The sequence below is a fragment of the Mizuhopecten yessoensis genome, unplaced genomic scaffold, assembly GCF_002113885.1.
Source record: "Mizuhopecten yessoensis strain PY_sf001 unplaced genomic scaffold, ASM211388v2 scaffold3537, whole genome shotgun sequence".
Taxonomy (NCBI): Eukaryota; Metazoa; Mollusca; class Bivalvia; order Pectinida; family Pectinidae; genus Mizuhopecten; species Mizuhopecten yessoensis.
The window spans coordinates 490,778-514,544 of record NW_018405094.1 but is presented as its reverse complement, the minus strand read 5'-3'; the positions used below and the strand labels follow the sequence as shown (position 1 = coordinate 514,544).

At 35.7% G+C, this 23,767-nt stretch overlaps 1 protein-coding gene across 4 annotated transcripts in view; it reads right to left on the bottom strand.

Moving 5' to 3' along the window:
* The window catches only part of LOC110447627, a 67,971-nt gene extending 47,412 nt beyond the window's left edge, over window positions 1–20,559 (bottom strand). For 3 of the 4 annotated variants that reach the window (XM_021493461.1, XM_021493465.1, XM_021493463.1), the window contains exon 1: window positions 20,512–20,559. The gene's annotated coding sequence lies outside the window, so the exon portion shown is untranslated. The remainder of the gene's footprint in view (window positions 1–20,511) is intronic. The other variant, XM_021493462.1, reaches the window with a different exon arrangement.
* Window positions 20,560–23,767: the final 3,208 nt, after the last annotated feature.

The window sequence follows — 23,767 nt, the reverse complement described above, 5'->3', positions numbered from 1 at the left end:
CAAACCAGGATGTTCGTTTGGGGTTTATTGAACCTGTTCCGGTTGGTGAGCCTGTCACTTGGTGCCATAAAATGGTTATTTGTGCGAAAAAGAATGGTACACCTCGGCGCACTGTGGACTTCCAACCCTTAAATACACATGCCACTCGCTAGAATCATTGCACTCCTTCGCCATTCCACCAAGCCCGGTCTATTCCACATGGAAAGAAGAAGACATTATTTGATGCATGGAACGGTTATCACAGTGTACCCATCTGCAAAGAAGACAGACACTTGACCACGTTCATTACTCCTTGGGGGAGGTACCGTTACAAAACTGCACCCCAAGGCTTCATTGCATCGGGCGACAGATACACCAGGCGCTATGACGAGCTTGTTTCGGACATCCCCAACAAAACCAAATGTGTCGACGCTGTTCTTTTATGGTCAGACACTGTTGAAGAAAGCTTCCTTCAGGCAGTCCAGTGGCCTGACATATGCGGCCGTAACGGTATAACGCTGAACCCTGAAAAAATTGTATTGCAGAGGACACACTCGAATTTGCTGGGTTTGAAATAACCAACGATAGTGTACGGCCTTCACAGAAATACCTACGCGCCATCCTTGATTTTCCGACACCCAGGAACATCAGAGATTTGCGGTCATGGTTTGGACTAGTCAATCAGGTGTCGTATGCCTTCAGTATGACTTAGAATATGCTTCCTTTCCGTCAGTTGCTCAAACCAGATCAATCGTTTCAGTGGACAGAAGATCTCCAATGACTTTTTGATGAATCCAAAATTGTCATTCCAAACGAGATTGAGCAGGGTGTATGGATTTTCGACCAAAGTAAATTGACGTGTCTCGCGACAGACTGGTCAAAGACTGGCATTGAATTTTGGCTCCTACAGAAACACTGCACTTGTGCTTATGAAAGCCTGCTATGCTGTCGTGATGGTTGGAAAGTTACACTCGTAGGTAGTCGGGTTACACATGCGGCAGAGGCGCGTTACGCGCCGTTTGAGGGCGAGGCCCTGGCAGTAGCAGATGCCCTTGATAAAGCTCGACACTTCGTTCTTGGGTGCGACAACTTGATCACAGCTGTTGATCATAAGCTATTGTTGAAGTTATTTGGAGATAGATCACTGGAAAACATTCCTAACAACAGACTTCGTAACCTCAAGGAGAAAACACTACGATACCGTTTTCGAATGCTTCATGTGTCTGGCATACGACATCGTGCTGCGGATTGTATCTCCCGACATCCTATTGGTGAGTCTGAGAAACTTGTGCTCGAGAACGACATTGCAGTATTGTCATTTCTACCGTCGACATCGTCCGCTTTGGTCTAATGAGTGGTCTACGCATCCTTTCATCAGGACTAGCATTTGTCGAGGAGCATGTCGTGGCATCAGCCTCTTCAACACTAGATGCGATCGATTTACGATCCGTCACCTGGGAGCGCGTAACAGCCACTACTACCAGCGATGACAACATGCAGCCGTTAATCGTTCTGATAGAGGCCTGTATACCGGGAACCCGTCACGAGCTGCCTAGGCCACTGCAAGAATAATTCCCATTCCGCGACGACCTTCCTACGGTTGATGGTGTAGTACTTTATACAGAATAGTCATTCCACCATCACTCCGGGAAGAAACCCTTGCCTCTCTGCATTCGGCACATAAAGGGGTGACATCTATGACTTCAAGAGCTGGCGCGTCAATCTTCTTGCCTGGTATCACACCTGCCATCGCCTCCCTCCGCGCAACTTGTAACCACTGCAACCGTATAGCTCCATCTAACCCGAATACACCACCGACGCCTTTGATAACTCCTGACAATCCATTCCAATGCGTGTGTGCAGATTTCGTCCACTACATGGGCTGTAACTACCTAGTGGTAGTTGATCGTTATTCCAACTGGCCGGTGGTGGAGAAAGCCTCTGATGGTTCCAATGGTTTAATAGACTGTCTCCGAAGGACATTTGTTACTTTTGGTATCTCTGATGAACTAGCATCAGACGGTGGACCAGAGTTCACTTCTGCGGCCACACGTGTAGCTTTTCCCCATAGTAACTGCCATGCTGAAGTGGGAGTCAAAACAGTGAAGCCTCTGATCACTGGCAACACCAGTCCCAATGGCGACTTAAACACTGACGCATTCCAGCGCGCTATTCTCCAGTATCGTAGCATACCTGACGGAGACACAAAGCTATCCCTTGCTATGTGCGTGTTCGGTCGTCCTATACGAGACTTTATTCCTATATCACCCGGTCGGTACATTCCACACAACACTTGGCTGGAGACTTTAGAAGCTCGCGAGGAGGCGTTACTGAATCGTCACATGCGAGAAAGTGAACGTTGGTCTGAACACACCAAACGCCTCTTAACTCTTGCATTTGGAGATCATGTACGCATCCAAAATCAAGTTGGTCCTTACCCCCTTAAATGGGACAAGACTGGAATCATTACCGAAGTTCGCCAGTTTGATCAATATGTTGTTCGGGTTGACGGATCTGGGTGTGTTACCTTACGCAACAGGAAATTCCTCAGTAAGTATATCCCAGTCGTTACACCACAAGCGCGCTACACAATTGACAATCAAATTGGATTCGTCGGTGAAGAAAGCAACCCTCCCCGTAAGGATACGAGTCCTCCACCATCCACTCCGTTGACTACTAGAACCATACAACGTTCGCCTCGTTCAACATCTGATGTTGATAACCCTTCCCCACCATTTGGTATTCGAGATATCTTCAGTCGAGGTCATCTAGCGTTTGATTCTCCTGCAACCCCAGTGAGCAAAATCACCACAACCCCGGCAATGATGCCACCTATTTCGACTCATACGCCACAAGCAGTAGTTCCGTCCCCTGCACCGATCCGGACTTCTGGTCGTGCCACAAAGAAACCAGCTTGGAATTCATATTATAAAATGCCCAAATAACAATTGACTTGTTTCTACTTGTTATATCTGTTGTGCAACTTTTCACGTAGACTCAGTGCTTCATTTTGTTTATTTTAGGACAATTAGTCGGTCATTTCTTAATAATTCTCATATTTCACATCAGTCTTTGTTCCTAGGACTAATACGAGTGACCCTATTACTCGCGTGTACCAAACACTTTGGGAAGATAGAGGGTTGTATGTTATGATTAGTTTCTTTACGTAATTCATGCTAATTATCATTGTGCAATTTACCACTACTTTGTTTGTCTTTTCAGACCGTGTTCATTGCTGAATAAGCATATTTAAAGTAAACGGAACATTTAAAATCTGTACGATCAGCTGGCCGGTTGACATTGTATAAAAATGTACTTCTGTAATCCCAGCTGTGAGTTGTATGTTTAATTCTTGCAGTCAATTGCTCAGAAATTGACAATAAATAGAATCAGAGGGGCTCGACGAAAGGTTTAACGACGAAGACATTGAAACAGACTTAAGGTCTCGTTTTTGTGATTATACGAGTAAGCGGTAGTACATATGTACAATCTAACGAGACACGAATGGAAATTTATGTGCGGAAAGTCTTTCAAAACTGGTGAGGGTCTGAGGCTGCACAATAAAGGAATCCACGAAAACACATTTAAATATACATGTGCAGTGTGCCAGAAAGGCTAAAACAGGCTATGGAATTACAAAGATCATCTTGCGTTGCATCCCATGACAAAGCTCTCGAGGGGAGATGCGATAAATGCAAATCCACATTTAGGTACCGGAGCAGTTTAATTAATCACAAATGACTTGCGTCAGTTCGCGCCTAGGGAACGACATAACTGCGATATATGTTCTGGAGATATTTCTATGACGAAAACCTTAAAGAGCACACCACTATTGATAGTAGTGTACATGAACAGAAGAACGCATTGTCCATAAGACCACTTTCTGCAACATTATCCTCTTCCAATGCCTCGCAAGTAGCAAAATCTAATTTCTTAGATGGTGGTCGCCACCTCGATTTTTCAGCGTTTGCTGAGAAAATAAAAATATGGGTTGCCTTGATCTTTTGATCGTTAGCTAATCATTATCTCCGGAATATTTTTTATTTTTTTTTATTATGTTTTCTATTATTTTGTTTTCACTTTGTTGTCTGACTTTTATTGGGTGTGGTCAATTATATCAGCAAATACTTTGGAATGATTTAAGCAACAATAACATGCATAAGTGGTTGCCTTATCCATCGAATGATGTCCAGTGTGCCTACAACTAACGAACACTTAACTTCAGTGAACTCAAAATGCATTGCAAGATTGTTTTACGATAAGACACGAAAACGATGTATTTAACTTTACCATGTTCGAAGTCAAGCGGCCGTCATGTCGCCATTCTTGCCGCTTCGCAACTCACAGCTTAACGTACAAACTCTAATTTTGCACCGTGTGTACGATGTAAAAGATTGATATTGTGTATTGATACACCAAACATGAGTTTATTTTGGGAGGTATTACGATGTAAATCATATCTGACGTTTTGTATCTGGTTCTATTTTGCGTGTTTTATTACTAATACGATTTCTGTCATATATTCATGTACAAAACATAGCTGATACACGTTTGAGTGTGTGTATTTGAGGTGTCCATTAGAGTGTGTGTATCTAAAGTGTCCATTTAAGTGTGTGTTTCTGAGGTGTCCATTAAAGTATGTGTATCTGAGCTATCCATTTGAGTGTGTGTATCTGAGGTACCATTTGAGTGTGTGAATTTGAGGTGTCCATTTAAATGTGTGTATCTGAGGTGTCCATTTGAGTGTGTGTATCTGAGATGTCCATTTGAATGTGTGTATCTGAGACGTCCATTTGATTGTGTCTTTCTGAGGTGTTTATTTGCTTTGGGAAAAATACAGGTTTGAAATTTGACATTTTGTACCCCCACATGCATTCCTGGATCGTTTTATAGCATTTTGGTATAATTTTGTTTGGTACGTGCAGTTTAAAGCACGGTGCTCAATTGGGTGGTGAGGAGTCTTTTGGTTCAATTGCCACCTTATACACGTATGTGTGTGTGTTTTTGTGTGCGTACTCTCAGATTGATTTTGTTGTGGACACCTCTTCAATGTTTACACCAACGTTGTGGACACATTTAACATTGTGGACACCAAATCATGGTGATCACAGTGTTCCCACCTCCAGAGGCATAATTTCCAACTAATATATTTACTTGGCTAAAAGTGTTAAACAGCGTTGTGAACCACCCTTACACTGGCCGTATGTAATGGGCACTAAATTGATACCCAGCAGGGTGTGTGAAGTAACCTCACATACATACTTAATTACGTTATCTATATGGGTCAGCAGTGGCTGATGCTGCAGTAACCAGCCGCTAGCAAAGGGTCAGTTCCTTATCAGTCGTTACCATAACAAAGGGGCTTGTAGATGAGGGCCAAAGGGTGTTAGTCGTTTTTCCTGAAATAATTTCATATGTTTACTACTATCGAAACCTTCCAAGTGTCTCAATTTTCCTCCGCAAAAACGTCAAGAAGAAGGGCATCGAAATGCTTCTTGGGTTGTTGAAGATCCGTTTGTGTACACGGGTAAGTATATGTATATTTTTTGTTTTTTTTCATACTTTCTAAATTATATATTTATGCTAGTCTAAGAAATAGGTTTTTATAAATTTTCAAAATTGCTTGTATTGTATATACAATATATACAATTTGAATCAGAATGGTTAAAAGAAAAAGTCTTTGTAATTTAATTATTGAACATCAAGCACGAATCTGAATGAAACAGGCATGATTCAACTAATATCTTAGATTACTGCGATAAAAGTTATACAGTAGCACAATGTTAAAGCATAGAGTCATTGTACATGTTATTTTTACGAGAAATGTATACCAATTTATTGTCGGTTGGGTAGTTTTGAACAAGTGGATGATATGATTATGTTATACGAAAATATTGTCAATTAATTGGTTATTTTGCTTAAATTTCGATTTGTATTTATCAAATTATGTATTTTTCTCAAATCTGATTGATAAATAGCATTATTATTTATGTAAACGCTACCGCATGTGAATTGATGAGAGTTTGCTATGCTTTATAGTATTTCATGGCAAGCCGGCTTTATATTTATGGACTGAACTGTACACCACTGAGGAAACTTGCACCTAAACGTTAACCGAGAAATTGCGCGAGAAAATATAAGTCGCAAACACGTCCAAAATTTCCAAAAATAGAATTATTTTCCCAAATCAAATCCACATTGTCCTTGATAGACCCCACATGAACAGCCATGCCAATAATTAGGACAATAACACAGGATCTGACGGAACTGTACACCACTGAAGAAACTTGCACCAAAACTTTGACCGAGAAATTGCGGGAGAAAAGTTTTAACCGAGAAATTGCGCGAGAAAAGTCCTAAACATGTCCACAATTTACAATCCAGAAATCATTTTTCTAAATTAAATCCATATTGTCCTTGTTAGACCTCACATGAACATTCGTGCCAAAAATTAGGAAAACAACACGTGATGTGACTGAACTGTAGACCACTGAAACAACTTGCACCTAAACTTTTGGACGGACGGACGGACGCAAACGCTATACCATAATACGCCGCCCGTCGAAATTCGACGGGCGTATAAACAGAAAATAAGCAATCGGGAATCTAAAGAAGCCTCTTGGAGACGACGGAGTTTAAGAAAAACTAAAACACCTGAAACACCTGTAAGCATATCATCTCTGTTTGATATGCCTTTGTCATTTTAATCTGAAAATTATGTCATGTATACTCCTTCTCCTTAACCCTCAATTGAACTGACATAAGATCCTTTCGTGGCTCTCTCTCTATCTTTAACTTTATAGATTTAACAACATTTACCGTGTCATTTTCTGCAAATCACACACAAACTTTATACTGTTCAGATAATTATAATTCTGTATATTACTATTGCATCAGAAATGCTACTTTTTGCAAACCAAATATCATGAAACATTTTAACTCGTCTATTCGGAGAATATTTGGGGCTACTGTTGTCACCTCGGCGTCACACCTTTTGACGTTAAAGTATATGGGCAAGTTTTCTCCCAAATAGTGAGAATACGAATACGAATAACACTAAATACACAGTTGTGTATTATGAGGTTAAGTCATTAATTAGAGTGAAAGCAATGTGCTGGACCATATTTTCGTATTTTAGGGGCCAAAAACAGCTTAATTGAACATGGTCAAAGTTTTGGAACAAGTTTGAGGTTAAAGTATTTGGGCAAGTATTTTGTGAATCATCAATAGACGAGCTATGCTGTTCTCCAACAGTTCTTGCTATTGATTTCGAAACTATATATAGTCACTTAATCGGGATATAGTATGAATGAAATGTGGTTTCACTGTATTATTTTAACGTTTTAAGGTGAATTGCATTAAATGCATTTCCAGAAAAAACAATGAATAGTTGTTTTTTATGTTTGCCTTTGAATAAAGTAATGTTTTATTTATCGAAATCATTGATTTTAAGTTACATTTTTTATTGTATTCATAATAAATTATTCGCCATATCACAAGGATATTTTGCAATGAACATAAGAGATTTTGATAATATTTGAACAATACCCAAAATTGATTATTGCATTATCAAAAATGTTCAGTTTTATTAAATTATATCAAAGTGGAAAGAGGTTCGTATTTCCGAATTAAACATTGACTTGGCTTTTAACCAAAGATACATATCAAACTTACATCCATATGTTCCTTCAAATAAAATCTTATCTACTTATATAACAGTGTATATATAATACGTGATGCTATTTGCAGTGATATGTTTTGATATAACCCTCAACATGTTTCGTTACATTTATAATGCATGTTCATTTGTTAAACTAAACGTGATTCACTTTATCCGTCTTATAGCTAGAGGAGTATTTGCCCTAAGGTTGTTGACGAAGGGAGTTTCTTCATGAGTATGCCGGGGAAATTATTGACGGAAATGACGCATGATATGTAGAAGATATGAACTACACTTTTCACTCTCTTTTCAAAGATAAAAAGACATGGTAAGTATCTAGTCATTAAAATTGAAGGAAAATACTAATAACGTGCATTGTAGTTACATCAACTTTGATTAGGAATTTATTTTTTTATCGATGTAGCATACTAAATTTAAGTCTTACGTTTCTGTCTTAAGTATCGATACGACGATAGAAATAACCACAGGGACAAGTCTAGGTCGACATGTAAACCATGCGAAACGAGGTATCGCCAACTCCAATGAGATCAAAGGACTTCAATGGACAGCAGCGACTCTGTCTCAACAGCCTTAGGTAAGTTAAGTTATTATTTTTTAATTGCCAATGACTACAAACCATGTAAATGCTTTTATAATATGTACATTATGTTGTTTAATTAATTAACAGGGATATTTCACCAGGGAAGAATTGATATACGATTACGGTATCCAGAATTTGCCATGCGAGCAAAAGAATAAAGAGGTGAGTATTTCATGACAATTGTAATACGTACACAGTATTTAAAAACTACAAAAAAGTGGAATATTACATCGTTGATATTCAGCCTTATATGGCTCTTTTATATCGACATGACAATAGGATTTTATTTTAGCATGACAAATGTGAACTATTTGATGCAACAAAAGGGTATTTGAGGCTTAGAATTTGTGATCGAATAGTGATACACTTATATATACAAAAGATATCCAATAAATATGTTTAACCATAGAACAGGAGATGCATGCTTGTTTGTGGTTCAATGTACTATCGCCAGGTTTGGAAGGTTTTTATGGGAAAATTAAGAAACAATGAAAACCAATTGAATTAGTTTTGTTGTATAAATAAATCAATGTTCAATCACAATTCCTTACGCATATTATTTAAGTTAGAGAGCAAAACAACATTTAATAGTGAAACACAAAACAACTTTGACATTGTTTTATAGAATGTTTTAAGTGTGTAAAAATATAATATAGACAGGGTACCTACAAAGCAACATTGAATAGAATAGTAACGTACACCAAAGATGTGGAATGCTATTTTAACTTCTTCTGGTTAGTTAAAGAGGGACATCAAAACTCACCTCTTCACGTCTGCATTTTAGAATCGTTGCAAAGACGTCCTGTATATACCACCCTTTTATATGTTCAAGTATGTGCACATTGCTTGCTAAAATGTATAAAAGTGATCGTAAGCCTTTGTTTTTTGTTTTCACAATTATAACCATTACTATTATCCATATGTTGTATAGCGCTTTGGAGTAATTTTACAAATTGTGTAGGTCGCTATTTAATTCTTGTATATTGTATTGTATTGTAAGTAATACTATTGTAGACACGGTGTTTATAAAACAACATTGAGTAGTAACAAGCATAAAATATTTGAAATTCTATATCAATTTCTTTTTAGTTGTGTGTGATGACATTGAGAACAGGGTGTCCACAATATAACGATGAGTTATAACACGCGTAAAATAAATGGAGTGATATGTTAATCCTTTTCAGTTGTGTGTGATAACATTGTGGACACAGTGTCCACAATGTAACGCCGAGTAATAACACACATCAAAGATGTGGAATGATATTTTAATTTCTTCTCAGCTGTGAGTTATAGCATTATGGACACGGTGTTTACAAAACATTGAGTAGTAACACGAATCAAATATTTGAAATTCTATATTAATTTCTGTTTTGTTGTGTGTGATAACATCGGTGTCCGCAAAGCAACATTGAATAGTAACACGCATCAAAGATGTGGAATGCTATCTTAATTTCTTTTCAGTTGTGTTTAACAGTGTCCACAAAGCGTTATTGAGTTGTAACACACATCAAAGATGTGGAATGATATTTTATTTTTACTCATTTGTGTTATAACATTATAGACACGGTGTCTACAAAGCATCGTTGACAAGTAACACACATCAAAGATGTAGATTGTTATTTTAATCCTTCTCAGTTGAGTGTGATGACATTCGGGACACGGTGTCCACAATGCAACGCTGAGTAGTAACACAGATAAGGGATGTGGAATTCTTTTTTAATTTCTTCTCAGTGGTGTGTGATAACATTGTGGACACTGTGAACACAATGTAACATTAAGGAGTAACAAACATCAAAGATGTGGAATGTTATTTTAATCCCTCTGTTGTGTGTGATTACAAAGAGGTCAAGGTGCCCACAAAGCAACATTGATTAATAACACACATCAAAGATGTGGAATGCTATTTTCATTTCTTCTAAGTTGTGTGTGATAACATTGTGGACACGGTGTCCACAAAGCAATATTGAGTGGTAACAGGATGTGGAATGCTATTTTAATTTCTTTTCAGTTGTGTGTGATAACATTGTGGACACGGTGTCCACAAATCAACATTGAGTAGTAACACACATCAGAGATGTGGAATGTTTGTTTTAATTTCTTCTCAGTCGTGTGTTTACATTGTGGACACGGTGTCCACAATGCAATATAGAGTAGCTACACACATCAAAGATGTGGAATGATATTTTGTTTTCTTCTCAGTTGTGTGTGTTTACAGTATGTCATCATATTATTATGTATTTCAGCACACACTTCCAGACCCCAATGGGAAAGTCGTGAGTGATTATGGCGAAGAAAATCAGGAGGAATTCAGAACATCTGAAGATATAAACGTAATTAATTATCATTGTCTTTACATTTCAGTAGTCTCGTTGTCTGAAAATGAATTATTTTTATCCCTTGTCCGCATTATAATATTAAAGGGTTTAGAGGTGGAAGAAAATAAAAAAGGTATAAACAGAACAAGAGAAAGACATCTTTGTGTTTTTGTTTGCACGCCAGGTTTGGTGATTTAAAGGCGTGCAATGATAGCCTTTATTGTTCCTTTTAAAAGGATGTTGGCATTAAATATATCAGGGAATAACGAAAAACCGAGGTTGTATTGTTCTTCAATTGACCCTTCCTAAGAAAGCTGTAAATAAATCAGACAAAATCACAAATAAGTTCTTACATTATAATATTTCATATCAAAATAATATATATGTAATTATGTGAAGAATATTTAATATACATGTATAGGTATAACTTTGAATATATTGTTAACATAATGATTGATACTTGCTCATTTGTAAACCTCTCGGATCTGAAGGCATATATGTATTTATCATATTCTTTATACAATGCTTATCTATTATCTTAATTGACAAATATATTACTTTAATACTTTCCTCTCGCATATTCGAAAGTTCCCTTAAATGTTGCCGAGTGACCATTTTTTACGTGGACCGATATAGAGAAAGGAAATGGGCCATTTAAAAATGCACTCTTATCGATAATTAAAATGATCTTGTCCAAGTCAGTGTGGAATTTTTTGTTATAAAGGGTAACAGGGTTGGCAAAGTGACATTTTCCGAAGGGATCAATGCAACGTTTTTTCCATGTCATGTGACCACGTGATGGGCAGTACGGCACCTTATGTTGGCTGCATATGATCTTGTGGTATCACTCTTTGCTTTGATATATTAAGTTATAAACATATATGAAAACTTGAGAAAGGATGCATGCTGCACCCTTTGCCTTTTACTTGAGTATTTCGAATTTACCATTCAATGGGATAAATTGAAGAATATAACACGTTTAAAAAATAATATAGTAATAAATAGAATATATCATTTTTCAGGTGAGGAAACAGAAAAAAATGAAGATTATTTCCAAGATGAAATTAAAATGAACGTCGAATATGGCAAAACTGTCCAAAAGATTTTGGAGTTAAAAGCCAAAGACTGCTTATTTCTAAAACAATTTTCCTAAAATATGATATAATACTTCATAAAAAATGGGTTTTTTTTGTGTATCCAAAACGTATATTTATTTGATGCATATTTTATTTGAATGTCTACCTGTCAATGATTTTTTTTCCATTTTACAATATCAAATATGTCCAATCTTGCACAATGGATTTATGTATCTTTTTAGTTAATACTCAGGTGACCTTTTAAGCCAATTGGCCTTTGGTATATCGATTTCGTTCGCGAAACTTTAATCCTGAGGAATTGATGTCACCAGAAACTTGTAATGTTGTGCGTTTTCAGTTTAGTAACACTATTGTGCATTTATTGTAAATATGATAAATACCTTATAACGTATTACTCTGATGTCGTTTTATAATTGCACAAGGCAAAATGAGGAAAACACACTAATAATACTCCTTAAGTTATTTTCATGGGATAGCCTGTTATAGTCTGATTACAATAACCTGATTGGGAGGCGCCAACATTGAAAATGAGATAGATAATGATGTTTCTTAGATTGTGTTTTCTTTTAATGTATTATTTTGTTGAAATATGAATTCAAATATAGCTCATATGATTGGACAAATCTTTGATTTTTTATTAGAAAAGTGTTTGACAGCATCATTGTTTTATAAACTTATATGCAGTATGTGTGCTTTGACTAAAATATTACATTCATGTACCAGTACCTGGTCCAGAAAGTTGTAATACAGTGCATTGGCAGTATACACTAGTTTCATTAAGACAAAAAGGTATGAGAAAGCAATATGGATTCTCCTTTTTTATATTTGTTTTTTCTATAATTTTTGTTCGTTAAATTCATATTATTACAAGTCACGTCTTAATTCCGATAATAGATGTTCTATATCCGTCTTTTCGTATTTCAGAGTGATCTGCTCTTGTGAGCAGGAATTGATTGATACATCATAAGTATTGTGTAGGAAAATTACGTCGTTTCCTCAAAAAATTATGACGTTACTCTCACAAACAAATGACGTAACAATCAATACCTGCTCACAAGAACAGATAATTCTGCAATACGGAAAGACGAAATAGGATTTTACATGAGTTTCCGTTTCATATGAAATTTATGAAACGAGTATAAGATTTGCTCTATTTAAAGAGTTAAAATGAAGAATTCGTGACGATTTTCATAAATTGCATATGAAATGAAAACAAGTGTAAGGTCCTTTTTATTACATTATCAAGATTTGTGGCATTTATTTGTGTAAAACGACAATTTTCATGCAACATTGAAATGTAAAAATCCGGCATTTTGACTCCAGTTCGTTAGTCTGTGACGTCATTTACTTGTCAGAGGCGTGACGTCACAATTGAAACAATAAAAAACTTACAATCAAGCACAGGGCTGATAGGTCATTTGCACAGGTTCATACTCAAAACAATATGACATGGATGTATTTGCTGAAAAAATGTATATAGGCACCAGCGATTAAAGTTGCATTTACTAATTAAAAACTGTAATTAGTAAACGTAAAAACGCATGCATATATCTTGCCTACTACCTACGTTCCCACACTATAACTGTGTTTCCAAAACAAAATTTGGAATCCCCAAAATTATCTTACGAGACAAAATTTCAAAATCATAGGTTGATACTATCTAGATTATCCTAACATCTTTAATTTTGTAAAATTTAAAGAGACCTATTGAACAAGTTCTAAACTAAAAAATGGTCTACACAGCGAACAGACATGTATATCAAGTATTATGTGGCCAAAGTTAAGAAACGAAGGTACTCAAGTGTCGACATAATTATACTTATGAACTATAAATCGATAGTTATAGGACACACTATGAAATAAAGAGGACCTTTAAACAGATATTTTGTATGACAAAATATGTTATCATCGCATGAAATGTATATAACATGAAATGTATAACATGAAATGTTAGTGTATACTTTCTTTCGTGGTTTGGAGCTTTCAAATTATTTCGTTAGTACAAATTTTCGTGGTTAGTACGTACAACAACATTTATTAATTTCCGTGGTCAGCCCGTGCAACGAAATATATCAATCATTCCGAAAATCATTGGTCCGACACCGTAACACATTTGCGATATGTTTTAAAATGACAAAGAGTCACATTTGTCATACTTCTCTGTTGATTTTCAATCAACTAAATTAATTATCACACAGGTAATGTACATATAATTAGGGTGGAAGTGTTGCATCATGCTACGAAAACATATACTTAATTAATAAATATTTAATTATATTTATACAACAGCTTGATTACACATGTCCATTTCGGTAAAATACCTTTATTTAAAATTAATTTTTTAATTATCTTAAAACATTCATTTGTGAATCGCTCTGACTACATCACACGGAAATGTTTAATCAGTATATAAACTGGAATAGGAAACAGGTAAATTTGCCGCGAAAATGCGTAAACATCGGTTTCACATATTCTTTCGAGCTGTAGAAATATTCTTTCTATTAACGTTCGTGGTTACATACCAACCACGAAAACGACGAAAGTTTATACACAACGAACATCTCTTTTTATACAGTAGCATGTGCTTGGCGTGTGACAAGACTTCACAGTGACTATGGACACCGTGTCCACAACTCTATGTTGGTGTCCACAACAACGGTTGATATATCTCCTTCAGAATTGATTTTATAAACAAATGAATTGAGTTAATATCTTGCAGTAGACATTACCTCTTTTTAATATCACAGTTTTACAAACTCCGTCCATAAATAATGCATGCGTCCATAACGTTGGTTTGGAGTTTGTGGTTCACAACTACAGCAACCTGGGTATGTGTGTGTTTGTNGGGGGGGGGGGGGGGGGGGGGGGGGGGGGGGTTACAATTCACATGTATCACAACATGTAAAAAATACATAAACAAAAAGAAGTTACTACTAGTAATATGACATACGCTGCTGTAATTGCATATACCCTCAAGATGAATTATTCACTATAATTAGCCTTCGGTTACAAGCTAACTGGAGGGATATGTAATTACAACAGCATATTTCATATTAGTAACAATGTTTTCATGTTCAATAACATAATTTCTAATTTTGCAGAAACATTACTTTCTAGCAATTTTCAGTTGATCTCTTTTCAAAGGAAATTCTTGAACTGTGATGAAAACAACAGAATGCACATAGCAATAGAACGAATACAGAACTTTTAAACATGACAGAACGCCACTTGAGACACAAGAAGTAAATGCTCGCTTCATAAGTGATCTTAACATAAACAAATATTTTGAAAGGAAGTTTCTTTCAGGTTCTCAGAGACGATTTATATAAAAAAAAATACATTACAATGTGCGTGACAGTGTCAAGCGGCAGATATATCAGTTCCTATCTGATTTAGTTTACTCTAGTTTATGGTCAATATGGCAAAAGAACAGCACTAGCTAGATGGTTTTTAGGTTCAATCTTGATGGACTTCGGCATCGCTTTATCATTTTCTATTAACTGCTTTAGTTTGTAATGTGACTTTAAACTTCCTAGCGTAAACTGAAAATTGGTTTTGTACAGAGTGTGCATTCTATCCTTGTTTGATTTCATGGCTGGCGTTCTTCTGAAAGCGGTGGGCGCAGTGGATAGCTCACTTGCCTTTCACTAAGGCGACCGGGGTTCGATTCCCCGATCGGACGTGAAAAGGTATGGGGTCACCTGCCCGACCAAGTGGGTTCCGGTTCCTCACACAATAAGAACCACTGCGCTCTTAAATCCGGGCCAACAAGAGTGATTAATATAAGTTGAAATAACTTGTTTCATAATTGTTCTAAACTAAATGAAGTTTATATTTATTTGTATTTAATATGATTGTGTTTACTATATGCAAAGATTAACATGTTTCGGGAAACGCAGAGCAAAGCATTGTTTTCTCTTGACTTAGTTTAAGCATATTTACTGCCAAACTTAGAAAAGGGATTAGGCACAAGTTATAACAACTTATCAATGCCTTCTCCCAATATACATTTGAAATGACATTACAATAATAACAATAAATATATACAATTGTTATTACAATTTGAACTCAAAATCTCTTGCTAGATTAAATGAAGTTTTGCACAGATCTAAAAATGTTTGAGTTAGGGTCCACGGAATATTGTGAATTGCCAAACAAAAGAATTTCTAAATTTAACGCAACATTCAAATTGATCAAATTTTGGACCAAAATAAGACTTTCGTTTGTAAAAAGTTGACATTCCATAAAATAGTGAAAGACATTCTCACAAGAATGACCACAATAACAAGATACACTCTCAACAAGGTTAACTCTAAAAAAGGTCATAATTAAGAGAACTGCACTGGTGTCGGAGCTTAGTATGCAAGATATTAAGTTTCCGATTTCCGATTTTAAAGTAAATATGTGGACTTGCCTGAATATTTGATGTTAAACAGGATTTGAATGAATTAATAGAGGGTAGGGATCGAACCGAATTGTCTAAGTTATTCCAATAGTGAAGAGTAGAAGGTAGAAAGGAATAGTTAGTAAGAGCTAATCTGAAAGGAGGAATCCTATAGTTATTATTGTTACGTAAAGCGTAACGATTATTTTCTCCAGATAAATGCGGCAAAAGATGATTGAGGTAATCAGGAGTTAATTTATTATGCATCTTATACAATAGTTAAAGTTTCCTTCGTTTTTTGAGAAAGTTTCAAAACTAGTTTCGTAATATAAAGTATTAATAGGGGTATATGAAGGAAGTCCTAATTTAATGCGAGCAGCTTCACGTTGGGCTTTTTCTAACTTTCCAGATTCAAAAACAGTGCAACCGTCCCACAACTCACAAGCATATTCTAAAACAGGTAAAATAAAAGTCTTGTAAATTATTAAAAGAGCATCCCTACTTAATAAGAGTTTCAGTTTCCGTAAGACATTAATTTGTTTCATAACAGAAGTGTAAATTCCATTTACATGATGCCCCACTTTGCATTCGAATTAAAAGTTACCCCTAAACGCTTATGACAATCTATAAAATTTAAGACTTTCCAATCAAATTCTAAATCTAAGTCTTCTTCGATATTGATTGAATTCGAAATAAACAATACATCTGTTTTTCAGGATTAAAATTACCCAACCAGGTTTTTGACCAAGTATTTAAGATTTCTAGGTCTCTATTTAAAGTTTCTTGAAGTTTTAGACAAGATTAAGATGACTTAAGTAATGATGTATCGTCTGCAAAAAGACGAGACGTTCATTCAAAAATATCTGCTATGTCATTAATAAATAAAAGAAATAAAAGTGGGCCAAGAATAGAGCCTTGAGGAACCCCTGCCTCAATTAGACCAACAGAAGAATATGAACTGTTTAAAAATACCCTTTGGTGTCTCTGAGACAAATAATTTTCTAACCACATAAGCAATTCACCTGAAATCCCGTACGATTTTAACTTCACTACAAGACCTATATGCCAAACCTTATCAAAAGCTTTGGATATGTCACAGAATACAACACACGTTTTTTTCTTTTTCTTGAGCTGAGACTCTGTAGAATGACCATGCATAAAACCAGACTGATATTTGTAGAAACAAAGAATTTTCTATAAAGTAGTTATACAAATGTTTAAAAATCACTCTTTCAAAAAATTTACCAACAGTGGACAGCAAGGAAATTGGTCTATAATTCGCAGGAGAATGTCTGTCACCCTTTTTAAACAATGGCATGATATTAGCTAATTTCCATTTATTTGGATAAATCCCTGTTGATAGGGACATATTAAATATTATTCCGAGCGGAGTACAAACAGTGCGAGCAGTATTTCTTAGCATATTGTGGCTGATTCCATCCCCATCCGAGGCCTTGCCGAGCTTCAATATCTGTAGAACATCGCGTATTTCAGTTTAATGTAATCCAATTGAACTAATATTTTTGTCAGTTTTTGGCTCAATAATCGGAACATCCTTGTTACTGTTATCTACTCTGGTAATACTATAAAATTAGTTATTTAATAATTCAGCTTTATCTTCATCTCTAGTAACTATGTCATTAGTAATAGGATCGACTAAGGAAGGTATAGGTTGTGAAGTATCAGACGTTTTAATTAACCTTTTAATTAATTTCCAATAAGACTTAGGATCAGATATGAGTACCCATCAATAATATCATAAACGTTTTCTTAAAAGTAACACGTGCATGCTTTTTCATATCATTAACTTTGTTTCCCTGTGATTTGAATTTATTGATATCTGCCAAACGTTTGGTTGACCTCGCTATTTTATGTAATCTATCTCTAATTCTTAATTTTTTCTAAGCTCAGAGGTCATCCATGGCTTATCATTAGGTTTAATATTCTCTTGACTTCTGACTGGTTCAATATAACTGTCTTGATAAATTACTACATTTATGCATGTTTGAGGCAATATTGTTTGAATCAAAATGTCTACTCATATGCATATCAAAAACTCGTTTTTGAAAGTATGAACTTTCTCTGTCTAGCCTTTTCCCCAACAACCAGCATTAAAAAGTACAGTTTGTTTCAAAGGTTTTTGCAAGGAATAACGCAAACTTCCTAAAACGCAAAAGAATGAAGGCTTGATTTGAGAACCCTCATCTCCAGTCAACCTGATTTCGTGTCTGGACATAATAGAGAATTGTTCAGAAAGAGCGGAGAACATCCGAATGGTACACAACAAGATGTTAAGGAATTTGATGTAATAATTGCCATGAAAAATGTCAGTGTGAGTATGTGTTTTCTATCGTGACTAGAAACGTATTTATTGCCTTATACCACTACACAATTTTTAGAAATGGACAGGTGTTGTCTTATATCATTATAAGCGTGGCATTCATGAGACAAATCTGGCCTAAATTACTGTAAGTGTTTTTTGAGTATTGCGACGGTCCATTTTTGCAATTTTGCGTCAATAAACGTATTTGAAAGGATATAAATTCGCGAATACACTTTACAAAACCGATGGTACGTACCTTTAAAAGTGACGCAAACACTTTACAACTGATATATTTAACAGTACCGGATAATAGAAAATAATTAAGAAATAATCAACGTTTATGTACGTGCTTGTATTATGGTGGAATATATAACGAGGGTTATAAACGAAAGCCGCTTTTTCCAAAAATCCCGAATTAAACATATGCTGATTATATCAGTTCTAAAACGTAACGAGTTTTTTTTATTCTTGTGTCTACCTCAGTGTCTATGAGCCTATGGTCAGCAATGTGACTAAGATAATCTAATTATTTCGTTTAGGCTGTTCTTTTGCGCGCCAGCGTTTGTCACATGATGCCAATATGTCTTCATTTCACAACAGGCAGTGCGCTTTTATCATTTCTGACATTGTGTGCACATGTCCTATATTGTTATTTAACCTGGATATATTTTGGATTCTTTGTCAATCTCCCTCGCCATTTTGTGATCAGACGATAAACAATTAACACTGACGTCATGCTTTGTACAAGATGTTTTTATCGACATCACTCGTCAATATATAAAATCAACATATGACCGATTTTAAAACACTAATCTAAGTCACCTTCGCAGTAATTTCCGCGGAACATTCTGATCGAGAAATTGGCAAAGGAAACCAGTCCCAGGGCTATCTTTGGCTTGTTAACATTGATGGGAGAGGTTCTTGGAAGTGCGTTGGTCTGTTGGAAAACTATGGTCTTTCATCCAAAATTGCATTTGTATTAACCAAAGGCAATGCAAAGTGTCGTTACATCGTAAACGTGGTAGAATTAGTATTATAAGATAACAATCCTTAAGGCCTATAAAATGTTGAATGAAAATATGCATTCTGCGAACAAAGTACCTGAAATGAGGCTTAAGTTGTGCATTTGATAGCTGGATAACTACCGTTGTGTGGCAACTGTGAGATACAGAACTTCGTACGGTACGGCCAGAAAACAGTCTTGCATCACTGTGGTCAGATTCATCAGGTTTGTTGTAAAAGGAAATAATAATATTGTGTTTCTGAAGCAAAATTTAACAAAGAATTAAATAGTTAATTCTGGCTATTTCCCAATGACTGGCCTTTCACCAAGGCCGGGGTTCGATTCCTTTATAGTATGTGAAAAGGTATGGGTGATTTAATTAAGAACAATTATGAAACAAGTTTTTATAACTTATATTAATTACCCTATATTTGGCTCTCATGTTAGCGCGCAGGGGGGTGTCTTAATGTGGGAGGAAACCGGAGTATCAGGAGAAAACCCACGCGGTCGTGAATTGTGGAAGGAAGAAAACAAATCTTATTCATCTAAAAATCATTAATGTTGCTTACCAATTATACAATTATATATGCTATCGAAAAGAGGTCTGGTGTGTATGCTTACTTGCTTGACTAGGGTCTTGATCAGGTGCAGTATGTGAAGATTATAAATACTATATTATTGTCAAGAGTTAATAGATTTGCTCTAATAAATAAAAATAAGTAAAAGTCTTAGAGACTAAAAAAAGTCCTGTGCACCAGAAGTATAGACTGAAGATACGTTTAGTCAAGAAATCAAGGAATTGTACTGCTATAAGGGGGCACAAACTGCAGTCAGTCGTCTGTCAACTGGTGTCATCATCTCGGAGGGTTCCATTGTAATGGCTTCTGTTCATTTCAGTATTAACTATTTCTTTTTGCATTTCGCTACACTATAATTGCTTAATTTAAAGAAAGGCAGTGAGATCTGAACTTTTGCTGATAATGGAGGGGGATGACTTATCGAGGCTCAATTTACGTGATTCGAAAGCTGTGCACGTCCCCTAAGATGAAACAGATAATTTCGAAAGAAAGTATATAATAAACATATGAAAAGATTTAATTAATTATTACATTTACAATTATTAAATATACAAATACTACATGAGCTTACCTTTAAAGTAACAGGAATCGACCCGCCCTGTGTCGTCTGGTAGTTATGGAGAGACAGACGAAGCCTACTCTATATAAACCTTGGCACAAAAAACAACCAACCTGTGGCACACTGGAAATTCCCGTTCTTATTACTTCCTTCTTGCTTGATCGTGATTGGTCGACATCTTGGAAAAGACAAAGGTCTCGGTGGGCAATATGTACAGAAAGAAATCATATTGTATAACAATCAGTCAAGTTTACTGATGTGTAACGTGCACATTACAATATATACCTGTTTACAATAACACCTAGTTGCAAATGACAGAAGCAGACGACAACAATGACACGTCAACCTGACCATACATTATTTTATTCTTTTGTGATTGATTTGATTTTTTGGCATCAAACAATATATGTATTGCCCTTACAGTAGAGAAACTCGATTCTTTGTTTCTCCTCGATTTATCATGTTTCACTTGAGCTTCTCTCTATTGGAACTTGATCAACATTTGTGAAACAAAACATCGTGTTTTCCTACAGTAAGGACAATACCTGTATATAGCTCACGAGGTAACTCCGACTCAATTTAAGGTACTAAAAAACTGTGCATGTTGAATGTCACGACCCGAATGTGAGTGACTCAAAAGCTGTATATGTGGATTGTAAAGGCTCCAATGTAAGTGACTCAAAATCTGTACATGTGGATTGTCAAGGCTCCAATGTAAGTGACTCAAAAGCTCTGCATGTTGAATGCCACGGCCCGATTGTAAGTGACTCAAAAGCTGTATATATGAATGGTCGAGGCTACAAAGCAAGTGACTCAAAAGCAGTGTATGTGGATTGTCAAAGTTCAATGTAAGTTACTTAAAAATTGTGCATGTGGATTGTCAAGGCTCCAATGTAAGTGACTCAAAATCTGTACATGTGGATTGTAAAGGCTCCAATGTTAGTGACTTAAAAGTTGTGCATGTGGAATGTCAAGGCTCCAATATAAGGTACTAAAAAAACGAACATGTGGATTGTCAAGGCTCCAAAGTAAGTGACTCAAAAGCAGCGCATGTTGATTGTCAAGGCTCCAATGTTAGTGACTCAAAAGCTGTGCATGTTGAATGCCACGGCCCGATTGTAAGTGACTCAAAAACTGTATATTTGGATTGTCAAGGCTCCAATGTAAGTGACTCCTAATCTGTACATGTGAATTTTCAAGGCTCCAATGTAAGTGACTCAAAAGTTGTGCATGTGGATTGTCAACGCTCCAATGTAAGTTACTCAAAAAACGAACATGTGGATTGTCAAGGCTCCAAAGCAAGTGACTCAAAAGCAGTGCATGTGGATTGTGAAGGCTCCAATGTAAATGACTCAACAGCTGTGCATGTGGATTGTCAAGGTTCAATGTAAGTGACTCAATTGTCTTTGATATTCATCGTTGCTTTTGTAGCAACAAAAACTATATCTGTTCCGGGAGAAATTATTTAACGGCATTAATTCAGTTTAAATTTTATTTTATTTTAACATTCATGTTCATTTGTTCATTGATTCATTGTAGTTGACACCGTTGTAAGCGCCGTGTTGCTTCTTAATGTAATCCAATCATATGTAATACAGTTCAATGATATAAAACAAGGAGACAATAAGCATCATTACACTTATGTAAATATTCCACCCCTATTCGATTCGGCACTTTAGGCATTGTACAAATGTAGAAATAAGACACAAGGGTAGGAAATTTGGGCGTGGACTATATATATATATATATATATACATTGTACGTATAGGCAATGTCGTATTTATTTATATTTTATCTACACTATATACACAATATGTTTACAAATTATATGCAAGAATAATCTCTACTGTATACAGGAGCATTTGATGAGGTTATGTGTTTCCAGTGGGTTGCTGACCTGTGTCCGTGTAAACTCCCGCCGGTAATGATCTAACCTGTTCAGCAACCAACCTTCCACCAAATCCATCATTGTTCTCGTAAGAAATACAGGGGCAATCAAAGACTGGTGTCCATATTTGCCCGTAGCTGAAGGTCAAATCTAACATTTTGTTTATGGACTGAAGTAATCAAGATATACCCATCAGCTTATGTTAAATATGTAAAGTATTATTATACAGTAAAGACGAAAGAAACAAAATATAACAAAATCATACAAACTTATTTGGATTTATTATAATAATTTGATAACATATTGTTCATCGACTAAAGTAATCAAGATATACCCATCAACTGATGTGAAATATGTAAAGTATTATTATACTGGATTAAAACCATGGGTTTCAGATTGTTATGTTGTTGCTCCAACCAACTGAGCTACCTGTTCTTTATATATAAAGATTTCAAGCACTAGTAGGGTATTATTTATCTTCATTTTCCAAAATTACGGGTATCAATTTTTGAACTTTAAAGATACAGTTGCCACACAAGCGCGTTACTGGTATACATGTACGCGCTATTCATTAAGCAATAAACCACATGAAATAAAAGTTTAAGTTTGCAGAAAATAATTAAGGTTAGAATTTGAAAAACTAGTAAAACAACAGCAGTAATTTAGAATTTACAACAACAAAAGTCTCGAGAACAGCCGAAAATAGACGAATCTTCATCAAATAGAATGACAATAACAGTTTATCTATGTGACAAACCGAATTGTGATTTATGTTCCCAGTGTTATAGTCCAGTGGGGATGATTAAGACGGGGAAAAGAACATTGAACGGCCATTGAATCAAGGATATACTGTTTTCTCCTTCCTCTAATAAAACATTACTTTGTCAAATCCAATTTTATCTCTGTACATCCTTGATGCATGCAGTTCATCATGACTGTATCAAAACAGTTGTAGAAAGATCTGCATGAAAACCCTACACATCAGCAAATACTAGTTTGAATGCAGATGTTTTCCATGACGAGATAAAACCTTTAAACACAAAAGTCACAAAGTGTTCTCCCTAATTCACAGCTACGTTGATGTACGATTATTTTTTGCATGTATTTCTCACTAACGTTTTGTACCTAAATTGTTTAAATCACAAGTAGAAACATATGTTGTTAATTGAATCAGCATCATATACAGTTGTGTAAATGTTGTGTATATTGTGTACATATATTCATGCCTGTATCTCATACATAAATATAAATAACACACAGTTAACCATGTCGATGGTTATCACACTAGTAACTCTTTTACAGTTTATGTCAGTAGGCCAAGTGTGTAACACTTATATTTGCCAAAATACCAGTACATACCATGTGCTTTTATGTATGTGT